Genomic DNA, 13,243 nt, shown 5'->3' on the forward strand with positions numbered 1-13,243 from the left:
CGAAGAAGCCACGCCAAGGATCCACATTTCTCTCTCCCTCTTCGGTGGCTAGCGGAGAGAGCGTCCGGGATGGCATGTAAGCCACGTTCTCTCCACCTGTCTTCACCTCCTTCTGCCACTGGAACACCCTCTTTTGTTGACTGGTTTTTAACAAAACCAGTGACCAAAATGCTCGTAGATGTGAGCAAGAGAGAGAGACTAACTAAACAAAAAACCAAGAGAGAGGTAGAGCGAGCAAGAGAGAATTTGAGTGAGAGTTCGAGAGAGAGGGTGAGCAGCGAGCGGTCCGTGCGTGGGAGGGCAGAGAAGGAAGGCCACCCTCCTCCTGTGCCGTGTCTGAGCTGCCGCCGTCGATGCCGCTCAAGTCCGCCGTCGCCGAGCCGCGTCCGAGACCCCGAGTTCTCCGTTTTGCTTGCTGTGGTTGCGTTGGGCTTAAGGCAAGTAGAGTCCATTGATATATCCCTTTCTTGTTGTGTTTTGTGTGTGATGAATGGTGAATTTTGGATTTGGATGAAGTGTGAAATTTCGAAGTTATAGGAGTTGTGTCCTAGTCTAGTATTCTGTTTCTGGAAAAACAGTCCGACCTTTGATGATTTCGTGAGTTGCATGCGATATTCTAGTTAGAATCTGACTTTGAATTCTTGATGAAAGTTGTAAAGGACTTCTTGGATAATAACATATCAAAATTTGAAATGAAACGGACAATTATAAGTCGATGAAACCATTTTTATTTGATGAAGCTAGATCTGGAAACTGTTATGATGATCTATTGTGATTCTGTGAATTTTGTGCAATTATCTAGTCCGAATTTGATCTCGTGTTCTTGATGAGAGTTGTATAAAACATCTTGAGGAGCAACATACTAAAATTTGATGATAAACGGACAAGTAAGGATTGGGGAAAACAAATTTCTTTGAAAAGGATGAATTTGGACAGTGAACCGAGAGATAGGAAGAGTTATAAAAATTATAGATTTTAATCCAGAAGGAATTAAATTTCGATTTCTTCATGAGACTTTTACATATATGTTTCAATTATAACATATTAAAATCTCAAAATTTTCGGAGTTCATTTAAAGGTTTAATCAAAATTATTTTCGAAACTGTGCAATAGTGGTACTGGAATTTCTTTTGCTGTGATGTATGTATTTATGTGATTGATGTGAAACTTTCTTGACATAGTGTTCTCATGAAATATCTTCCTCTGGATCTTTTTTACATCATATTAAATCCTCAGAATTTATTGAGATCGTTTACTAATTTTTCCAGAATTTTTATTAAATAAGTGCATTCTACTTTATCCGAAATTTGTTGTATTTTCAAGAATAAATGGACTGCCCTACGAAGTATAATGATGTCTTTAGTGATTGTATATGCTGCATATATGGTGATGTTTGGCATATCACGTGACATCAAAAGATGGTTTAGATCTTTGATATTGTTGCATCAAATGCCATGATGAAAATGAGACATATATGAGATTATATATTGTGATACTAACGAGACCGTCGGAGGTGTGAGCCAACGATGCCCCGGGAGTGTTGGGATGCTCGGAGCGTGTGTGCCAGATGCTCGGAGTGTGTGTGCCGAAAGTTCTAGAGGTGTGTGCCCGGGGGATTCCTCATGATGCTAGTTGGGATACGAGATGCCCGGAGTGTGTGTGCCAGAGGCCCTCGCGATGCCAAGTAGGGTGCGAGTGATAAATTGTGGGATGCAAACATTGGTCCCTGGATGAAAAATAATGAGATCCTTATGAAAGATAAGAATTAAAATTGAATCATGTGCATGGGTGTATGCATATGGCATGATGCATGACCTGCTTATGAAAATAAATTGATGCTATTTGATATTGAAAATGCGATCATGAAAACGTGAATGGATCTCATGGTGATGTATGCTTGATAGCATGGATGATATGAGTCATGGTGAGATATGCATGATGGCATGGTGAGATATGCATGACTGCATGGTGATGTATACTTGATAGCATGGATGATATGAATCATGGTGATATATGCACGATGGCATGGTGAGATATGCATGACTGCATGGTGGTATATGCACAATGGCATGGCAAGATATGCATGACTGCATGGTAATATATGCACGACTGCATGGTGATGTATGCTTGATAGCATGAATGATATGTGCTTTACTCATGATATCTTGATTGTCTTGCTTGTTGCATTGTGTAGTTTTGTGGATCTTTACTGCTGAGTGGTTGTACTCACCCGTTTGGGGACTAACATTTCAGACTAGATAAGATACCTCTGCTACCATTGCCACGGGTAGATGGATCAAGTGGTTGGATATGACCGCTTGGAGGAGGATAGCAAAGGAAGGAACCTTTGGACGCCGACAATGATCGATGGACTTTAAGTATACGATTGTTGGAGGAGATGTCGGTCATCTTTTGAAGTATAACCGAGTATAGAAGACTATGTTATTTTGATGTACCAATGAATGATGTTCATCTGGTTTAAGTAAATAAAAGTATTCGGCTTTTACCTATAAATGTTTAGTTGGTGTGCATCGTTTTCTGAATATAAGGAAGTGAGTTGATGGATGTGCTTCTGCCATATAAATTGCGCAGGGACCGATATAAAAGATGTAAATCCCCAGGATTAATAGACCTTTAGGTCAAGCAAGTAATTGGTAATCAAACTGTGGTGACCCTAACGGTTCGGGGGCCGTCGAGGGGTGCCACATGCACTAATACACGAATGATCCAAATTGATCAAATGTGACATTCTGCCGACTGGAATGAGCTTAGGGATAGACCCGACTATTCCATTACTAATTTTAAGATCCATGAGTGCCTTGGCTTAGTGTTAGGCCATAGGTATCCTTAGGATTGGTCTTGAACCAATCAAAGAACAACTGACTCTATTGGCCGACCAACCGTCCAAAGGAACGGTTTGGGCGAATATGGGGCGTGATGGCCAAACCTCGAGTGTACGTGATTTAATTTTTTAGGGTGTAACTAATGATCCCTTCTTTGACCACGAAACCAACTTGGATGATAGAATTTCTCTAGACCACCTTATTAATGAAGAAAAAGGCAAAAGTAAGGAAAATTCTAGAACCCACTCATTAAATGAAGGGATGGGTTGTTCTTTGAATAGTCAAAAGTCATGATGACGACCAAAATATCTTTGAAGATTCTTGAAAAAGGCGGCGCATAAGTGGACCAATTAGAGAGCGACACGTGAGCCCTCATTAATGACCGAATGCTCTAGAATTGCCGAGTTGGCAACTATAGTACAATTATTGTCAAATTTCATTAAATGTCCATTAAATGCGGCATATAGGTAGACCAATGAAAGAGCGAAAAGCGGGCCATAATCAATGACGCCTAGGAGCTTAAATTGCCAAGTAGGGCCTTTAGCTTGGCCAACTCATCTTCTAGGTGTCATCATGAGGCAAAGTACACTTGCCACCCAAGGAATTTAGGCGTGACACTTGGAAACATTGGAATGGATCGCTTGGCTTAGAAACGATGACACAAAAGGCTATAAATAGGAGGAGCCATTCTCATTTCCTCACCTTGCTCCCAGTTTCTCCTCCCTCCTCCTCCTTAGTCGCCCTCCTACTCACGCCCTCTCTCTCTCTCCTTCAGCCTTCAGAGCAAGCCGCCCATCCTGTGTAGTTCGAGGTTCATCCAAGTAAGTGTAATTTCTCCCTTCTTTTAGTAACGTTTGAGATGTCTTCGACTCTAGGAAATCCTCTTGTGAACAAGTCAATGGTAGGTCAATTGATTCTTGGATGTTTGACATATTTTATGACTTGTTAATATATTTGAATTTCTTGTATGACTAGAATGAAGTCGCGGTTCATAGTTTTCGAGTGGTATAAGTCGAGGTTTGCCCATAGCCATAAGATGTGATTCGGTATTGAGGCGTACCGAGTTCATATCTTGGATTGATGTAGGGTTCCTTTATTCTTGCTACTTGAGCGAAGCTTTTGGCTTAGGCTCGTTTGTGATGTTATTGATGAGAAAATTCATGATTTTATAGAAGATGCATCATGTTTGAACATAAAGTGCATAGTTCATGGCACATGCATAACACTTGAGTACACCCTTAAGAAGGAATTTGTGCTCGAGCAAAGATAAGAAGATATAAGAATGGGGTTTGAGTCCCCAAATTTATGGCAAGAACTAGGTTCAAGTCCTAGAAGCTGGCATAAGACTTGGGTTCAAGTCCTGAGCATATTAACTGGGTTTGAGTCCCAGAAGCCGGCAAAAAGCCAGAAGCCCAGTTAAAAAGCCCGAATTGAATTGGGTTTGAGTCCCAAGACGGCTATGGGAAGCTCGGTTTAAAAGCCTTAATTGAATTGGGTTCGAGTTCCAAGACGACTCCGGGAAGACTTGGGTTCAAGTCCCGAGCACAAGAGAAAGGCTTAATAAGCATGACATGCTTGAGCAAGAAAGAAAGGCTAGAGTGCATAAGCTCAAGGCATGCATCATATGCACGAATGATTGCAAGAATTGTCATTCCTTGGTTGCATCTTGCAATTGATTTGCCTTCACCATGGTTTGCACGAAATGATTGACTAGTGTTGATGATGAATCGATATTCTATTCAAAGGCCAGAAGCTATACTTACTGAGTATTCCAAGTACTCACTCATGTTTCTTTTACAAGTACTTAGAACCATGGCTACAGTGCATTTTGGTTGCCCTATAAAGATAGATACTACTATGACGGACGTGATAGATGTAGAAACTGATATTACTTATTGTAAAGTGTCATCCATTGTATGGATAGAAAATGGCCTAAGTGAGCTTGTCCCAATGCATTTCAAAGCCTGGTATAGGAAATACGAGGACATATGGATAGGACCTCTCCGTGGGTTTGATAACCCGAACTTGAATCTTAGTGATATGGATGAACCGTCTGAGGCTTCAGACTAAGTTTAAGTGTATTGGCCCATAAAAAAGAAGAAAGGTTCTCACTTTTGGTTAGTACCTGCCATAGCGGAGACAGGGATACCCCAAGCCACTTTTGTATGTAAGAAAGTCTTGTAATCATCGCTACTCATATAATATATGATGTTAGTGGTGTTTGTATCTCATGTTCCAATGTTATTTGTGTTAGGGATTGTATGTTTACGCTTTCCGCATGTGCATAAATAAGAAGCAAATGAATTCGGGACGGTGACAAAGCTTGGGATGTCGCAAAATAACCTGTAGCTCAACCTCTGAGTAAAGGGGGTTGTGACATCAGTGGTACGGATTGACATAGGTGCACCGAGGTAGACCCCTCATCAATTCGTTGCCTGGTACACCAACATTGATGGGGAGTTGGTTGGATCACTAAGGGACTTCAATGGCCCTACCAGTTTCGACAACGATAGCATGCCAATTGGCAAATTTGTTGATCCGTAGTATAGTAGCATGAATGCAACCTGACCTTCTTCCGAAAGTTTATTGTGCTGTATTATGCTTATTATTGGTATTTGTACTAATACTTGGAAAAGGTTTATGAAATTAAAATTTGTCTTTGTGAATCATTGAACTCATGGGATTTCTTGTAGGGGATGTGAAAATTCTATTGTACTTCTGCATGTTAATAATAAATATAATTTATAAATCGGAAAAGACACACATATTGCGTGACATTTTGGAACGTCACAAACAGTCCCCATAACAAACACCATAGAAGGATCATTGGTAACCTTTCATCTTTATCTCTTGAGTTTCACGGATTTTCTCGAATTCATTTCTAATTGGGCGAATACCAATAAAAAACTCAAATTATACTCATTATGACATAAATATCCTAATTTTTGTCACCAAAAATTCCAAACTTGATACAAATACTCCCAACTTTTTTTATTTCACAACAAAATTCAAACTTGTGCATGTATGAATTGTCACATTGGTATAAGATTTGGGCTTTTTATGACTAAAAACAGTTTAAAGTACTTGCATCATAGTTGGCAAATTTAGAATTTTTAGTAACAAAAAGGAAAGTGTGATATTTGTGTATACTGACCACAATTTAGGTTTTTACAGAAACAGCGGCGGCAAAATCAATGCTGATGTCCACACGTTTTGTTTCTCACGCTCGTGGGATCCAATGTCCATGGAGTACCACATGAAGTGACCTTTCAGACACACGAATACTTCTATTTCATAAGAAATCATGCGCGCTTCCTTTCCTTCCCAGGCGTCCGATGGAGCCTGCGAACCGAACAACACCGCTAGTTCATCGAAAGAAGCCGATTCAAAACAATCGCGCAAATAAAGAATATGGATGAAACCAGCAGAGCCAAACATCATCCCGCGTACAATGCACAACCTTCGCGCACGTTTATGTCCTTCATAAGTCTGAGTGAACAGGAGGCAGGGAAGTGAAGCTGCAGAAATGGTAGTCGTGGACTGGTACTAAAGTACCACCTACGCATGTCCTTATTGTGATCCCTCACTTGTTAGAATAAAATAAAATTGATTGTTGAAGATTTGAGCACATTGGATTTGTTGTTAGTATTCTTCAAAATGCTTGATCTCTGGTGGATGTCAAAAGAAGATTAAAAATGAAAGAATATCGGCATGATATATGGTGGGCTATGTTTGAGTAGCCCCTCCACCATTCAACAAGGAGTAAATGTTTTCATTTTGAAAAGGAAATGTCTTTTTTTTTTGCTTTTGTCAAAGAACATGAGGTTTCTTCGTAAGAAGCAAGGACTTTCTGTCTGTCTCATTTATTGTTCATGTGCGGTTTCTTCACTTTGTGGACTTTCTTGTTTTCTATTTGATGTTAGTTAAGCTATGCACGCATCTAACCACTTTAAAAGGTTGTGGACATCATATCTGTAGTTATACAGAAGCAAAGAGCATTTTCATTTCCATTATTTCTCTCCCTAGTCTTCATTTGTGCCTTGTTCCAAACTTCCAAAAGTTGTCATTATTCTTTTTGGTTCCACCATCACTATGGAGGGATCATCAAGTATAAATCTCTCTCGGATTCAATTTCTGGGTGCACATTATCTACCTACTGGCCAAAGCCGTTTCCTTCTCGAGCTTCTCTAGAGTCACCATCGATAAAAAATTTAGCTGGCAAGCCCGCTGTTCTCATGCTACTTCATCCCTAGTTGAAGAGTGTAGGAGATACCTAATCTCCACGAGATAAACGGATAACTCACGTGAATTGACACCTAATTGTTAATAAACTATCATGCCTCTTAGTTTATATGTGCAGGAGGAAGGACACGAGAAAAATGAATTCAAGTTCATATAAACTATACCTAATTATTAATAAACTATCATGCCTCTAGTTTATATTTTCAGGAGGAACGCTACGAGAGAAATGAATTCAAGTTCATATAAACTACACGTAATTATTAATAAACTATCATGCCTCTAGTTTATACCTGCAGGAGGAACGCCACGAGAAAAATGAATTCAAGTTCATATAAACTAACTGTTTTTTAATCAAAGGTAAACTCCAGCCATTATCTGGGAGTTTGATTGCTGTAATGATTTTCTTTGATAACCATGATGAATTCATTGGTGAAATTCATGTTTCACCATCAAGTAGTCCTTTGGAGAGTGGAGATTAGAAATTTCGATCAAATTGATGATTGGATTATATATATATATAATTTTTGATAAATAACATGCCATCTTACCAAGGCAAAAGTAAGTATACTATTTGATTTTGGCAAGACAAATAAATTGATAAAGCAATCCGTGAAATCCAAGGAAGAACAAGACATCAATATATTGAATATTGAATTAAAGTTATAGGGCTTGATTGCACAAATTAAGAGTTAGAAGATTAGATTGCATAATTTACGTAAGTTTTTGGACCAAAAATGAAATTATTATGATGATGTAAGAATCGAGTTTTACCTATTTCGATGAAATGGATGGATAACAAGAATAAACGTGACCAGCATGTTTACCCATTTTCATTGCCAAAAGATAAATTAATGTTTTCTCCCGTATTTCTTTTATTTATTGTTTTGGGGTTGCTTTCTTGTGAACAGGATAAGAGTGTCTATTTATATGGTGTTTTCCGTGCAATGATCGCAGAAGCGTAAGGTGAGAAATAGCTCAAAGGTTAGTGTCGCGACCTAAATTGGTGTCAACAGCTAGCCAATGGAGTCCTGCTCTATTTCGCTCTTTTGGCTCGGCCTCCTCCTCCCGACACTTCTAGTTTTCCTTCTCAACCGTCGGAAGCGCACCAAGCTTCCCCCTCAGCCCCCAGCATGGCCCGTGATCGGCAACATCCTCGACCTCGGGACCATGCCGCACCAGAACCTCCACAACCTCCGAGCCAAGCATGGGCCTGTCTTGTGGTTGAAGCTCGGTTCCGTGAACACCATGGTGATCCAATCAGCTCGAGCGGCCATGGAGTTATTCAAGGGCCATGACTTCGTGTTCGCAGACCGCAAGTGTTCCCAAGCGTTTACTGCTCTCGGCTATGACCAAGGCTCGCTCGCTCTTGGTCGTCATGGTGACTACTGGCGCGCTCTCCGGCGTCTCTGCTCCGCGGAGCTCCTCGTGAACAAGCGCGTCAACGATACGGCCCACCTCAGGCAAAAGTGTGTCGACAGCATGATCATGTATATAGAAGAAGAAATGGCAGTCAAACAAGCAACAAAAGGTTATTTCTTAAGTACTTGGTGTCATTGCTGACTCTGTGTCCTATGTGTCGCCTCGAATGGTTGAAGTTATAGCTTTTAGAAAAGTAAAAAAGCAACAGGGAGAGATAGATGAACTTATCTTAAATTCCATATAAATAAGATCAAGGTCCTATACCCTACCCAATATTTTTACTAGGGTCACAACCCTTAATTATTTATTAATATGAAGAAAAAGCTAAGAAGACGGTCCGATCACTATTTAGGAAACCACGAGGACACGCTGACCACAAATCTCCGTTGTGGGATATTAGCAACAAGAATATAACATTTTCAAAATTCAATTGCCAAAAAATGACTTTCATAGAGTAAAATCAGAAAAAGTTAGACCATATAAACATAATATACATTGAGCCCATGACTACACACCTGTAGGAAACCAAAGCTTGTTTAAGATTTGTCAAATTAGAATTTCTAAGGTTTGTGTTTCATTATTATTACTAAATTATTGTAATAGGTAAAATATAGCATCTTCATATCCCTTCTCTAATATGTCACTAGCATGAAATTATCTACTCTCTCATGATGATCGATGTCTACACAAATTTAAACTATGTGCTACTAGTTTCTGGTTTAGGTGTGACTAGGGCTACCGAAGCAATAACTCGAACGTGAGCAACATGAAAGCAGAGAAATGATGGGGAATCAAAACATTCGTAGTTTTTATTTAAGAAAACATTCTATCTTGCCTTTTAGGCGATGGTTCTTCATTTGCCATCTTGAAGTGTACTACCCCTATATATTTGAAGTCGTTTTCTAGATAGCATTGGATTCATATAATTTTTTACTTCTAAATTTCGATTAAAATTTTTATTTTCCTTTTAGAGTCATTCATGACATTCTACAAATTAATTTTGGTACAAGCACATAATCTAAAATTGATAAGAAAAGTTGGTGTTGCGTTAACTTTGGTTTCTTATTATGCTAAATGATTATACTATGTATATTATTATTCTTCTTTAAACGGCCTTAATTTTTGTGGTTTACATCACAAGAGGCAATCTTGACAATTGATTTTGAAAGTTATATACTTTGGTTTCAAAATTTCCCACACTTGAAATATGTGATCAGTATATCTGTCAGCTGACAACACCGTCTTCTTAGCATGGCCTATTAATATAGGTAAAGAAAGCAACCTACAACTAGATTTAACTTCTTGCACTTCCGCAAAATGTTCAATTATATATTTTTTAGTTCAAGTTGGCCCTCCTCTTAAATATGTAGATTGAATATTTACGAGGAATGTCGCGCCAGCACTATACGTTGGCACTAACTAAGCTAATTTATTTGGTGAATGAATTTTTTTCTAAACATAGTTCTGATATGGGTAAGAAAAATAAATAAAAATATTAAAAAAAATCTAACTAATAGTTCTGATATGGCTAGCTGGCTAGGGTAGACCGCAGTTTCGAGGCACGACGTGGATCGTTGGGTGCTCGCCGTTCGCGAACGCCACCTCCCGTGCAAGCACACCCTTGCCACCTTAGCGACGAGTCGCCTCTATCCTTAATTCAGCATAGCCTCCATTCACGAACGTCTCCCCCTAGTTCACTCGCGACACTTCTGTTTTTCATTTCTTCTTTTGCAAATTTCCTTATTTTTGATTTGTTGATATTTATGTTATTTTTTAATTTCCTTATTTGTGAATTTTTTGTTATTCTATTTTAAGTTTTTCCAAAAGAGAAATGATTGCGTGACAGTCTTTAATATACTATAAGAATAACAGTCAATTCTAAATCACAAAAATCAAATCATAAATTATTATAAATTATTATAAAACTCATTTTTTTAAGAATTTATGATTCGCAGTATATTGTTATTCTCATAATCCTTTCAAAAACTTACGTAGGTTTACCATGTTGACATTCAACGAGACTTAATTGTCATTTCAACATTTATGTTTTCATTTAAATGGAAAGACCAAACCAGACAAGAACGTATATGATTTAGGGATCTAATTCCACCGAAAAAAAAAGGGACCTAATTAAACCTTTTGTAAAAGTTTAGGGATTACCTATACTTCTATCCTTCTTCTTTTTTGTGTACTGTAATTGACAAAGTCAACAAATTAAATACTAGTGTAAATAACTCAATTTACCAAAGAGCTACTGGAATTTAATTTGTTTTTCAGTCGAACTCGCTTTCTTTTTTTGGACTTCGAGTCGAACTAGAGTGGCTCTACTGTTGAATTATGTAAAGCTCGAGTGGCTTTATCATCGAATTGCGTAGGTAAACTTTCGTGTTGGACATTGAAGCATACACAGTAAGTCAAGGAGCTTACGAGCAGTTTAGAGATTGGTTCCTCTTGATTTGACTGCATCTTTCCTTTAACTAGTTGCACGACTTGGTACAATCTATTTTTCTCATGTCTAATTTTGTTAAGTGTGGTTATACATCATCTGATTAGAATTAATCATAAAGAAATTTTATTTTTATGAAGGGCAAGGAATCGACTTATCTCACTTCCTCTTTCTCCTGGCATTTAATGTGGTGGGCAACATGGTGCTCTCACGGGATCTATTGGACCCAAAATCGAAGGATGGGCCCGAGTTCTACGACGCCATGAACCGGTTCATGGAGTGGGCTGGCAAGCCCAACGTAGCCGACTTCATGCCATGGTTGAAATGGTTGGATCCGCAGGGGATCAAGGCAGGCATGGCGAAGGACATGGGTCGAGCCATGAGGATTGCCGAAGGCTTTGTGAAAGAGAGGTTGGAGGAGCGAAAGCTAAGGGGAGAGATGAGAACAACGAATGATTTCTTGGACGCAGTATTGGATTATGAGGGCGATGGAAAAGAAGGCCCTCACAAAATCTCTTCCCAGAACATAAATATAATCATTCTGGTGAGTTTGCTCCTCTCTTCCACGTTTAACATGACCACACTTTGAGACATTAGGTCGAATTCGGTTGATTAAGTGGCGCGACAAACTTAAGTGACCTTTATTTCTTCGTAGATTAACAACTAGGGTCACATCACGCATTACGGAGAAGTTTTAGTAGCTTACTTAATAAATCAATCATGGTGCTGTCTAAGCACTGATTTTTCTTTTCATTAAAATAAACTAAAATCAATCTTATGTCTTCGTCAAGCAATTTAACTAGTTATTATAAAATTACCAGGTTAGTCAAGTCAATGTCAATCAAGTCGAGAAATTTTGACATTGGCTTACAAAATTTGGCTGAAATCAAATTGATTGCAAGGATAAAAACCAGTGCAAATAATTATTGCAATCAAACTCTTAGGCAGGAATAATTTTCAAAGCCGTTGACGGACAATTGCAGTAAAGCAATTATTGTAGCTGAGACTATAAGAAGCGCACATCTTAATGGAAACGCGCAGACATAAGAAGAACACGCTTTACTTATGTTAATCCATTTTGCTCTCTTGCAAATCTTTTTCAGTTATTTCCCAGCAACCTATTTCTTGCCATTCCAGTTGTTTATTTCCTTTTGTCAATCAAGCACTTGCCCCATCTCTTTCATAAATACTTCTGTTGTCACTGGTGGATTCATTTCGTCAACTTCAAGTTCTTGTTCCTTTCTTTGTGTGCCAATCATCTGCCAATTCGAAGAATAGGAACTGCTGTGTTTGATCAGGATTGCTGATCAGGTGAAGCATGATAATTTTTACTATTGAGCTGACGATTCGAGGGTGACCTTTTCCAGCCAAAGAGAATCTCTTAATTATAGGACGAAACTCGGACACTTGTGGTATCCAAGACCTAATCTTTGTACTACATGGGTCTACTTGATGGTGCAGGAAATGTTTTTCGCCGGATCGGAGAGTACAAGTAGCACCATCGAGTGGGCGATGGCGGAGCTACTCCGCCAGCGAGTCGATGAAAAAGGCCAAAGATGAGATTGACCAGGTTGTGGGGTTGAACAGAAAGCTCGAAGAAAATGACACGGAAAAGATGCCATTTTTGCAAGCCGTGGTGAAGGAAACCCTAAGATTGCATCCCCATTACCTTTACTTATCCCACGAAATGCTCTAAAGGAAACCAAATTCATGGGTTTTGATATACCCAAAGATACCCAGGTTTTCGTGAATGCATGGAGCATTGGAAGAGACCCCGATGCTTGGGAGGACCCATTGGCATTCAAACCAGAGAGGTTCATGGGATCAAAAATTGACTACAAGGGTCAAAACTTTGAGCTAATTCCATTTGGATCAGGCAGAAGAATATGCGTCGGACTTTCATTGGCGGATAGGGTGCTTCATCTTGGTCTTGCAACACTGCTTTACCATTTCGATTGGGAACTAGGCGATGGTTCAACTCCAAAGACCCTCGACATGAAAGAGCGGGTGGGAATAACACTTAGAAAGCTCCATCCTTTGAAAGTGATACCTAAGAAATGTAGCGTGTGAGGTATAATTACCCTAAGGTTATTATAATGTTATCGTGTCAAGGATTAAAAAAGCTGTCCAAGAAAGACTTCTTAAGAACGATGTCATCCCTGCACAAATATCTTAGGGAAACTACAAGTTCTTATGTTAGCATTTGGGTCCCGTTTGAATTGTATGACTTGAGCATGTAGCAGGGTAGCTCCCCTGCCCTTTATACCATCAATAAAACCTCACTTGTCGAAAA

At 39.1% G+C, this 13,243-nt stretch overlaps 1 non-coding gene across 1 annotated transcript; it reads left to right on the forward strand.

The window, feature by feature from the left end:
* The first annotated feature begins 8,048 nt into the window (after nt 1-8,048).
* LOC104425221 lies at nt 8,049-13,243 on the forward strand. Its single transcript, XR_005548747.1, has 3 exons — nt 8,049-8,613; nt 11,091-11,494; nt 12,412-13,243. It is a non-coding gene; the product is annotated as an iridoid oxidase (transcript).

This window comes from Eucalyptus grandis, chromosome 2, assembly GCF_016545825.1.
Source record: "Eucalyptus grandis isolate ANBG69807.140 chromosome 2, ASM1654582v1, whole genome shotgun sequence".
NCBI classification, from domain to species: Eukaryota; Viridiplantae; Streptophyta; class Magnoliopsida; order Myrtales; family Myrtaceae; genus Eucalyptus; species Eucalyptus grandis.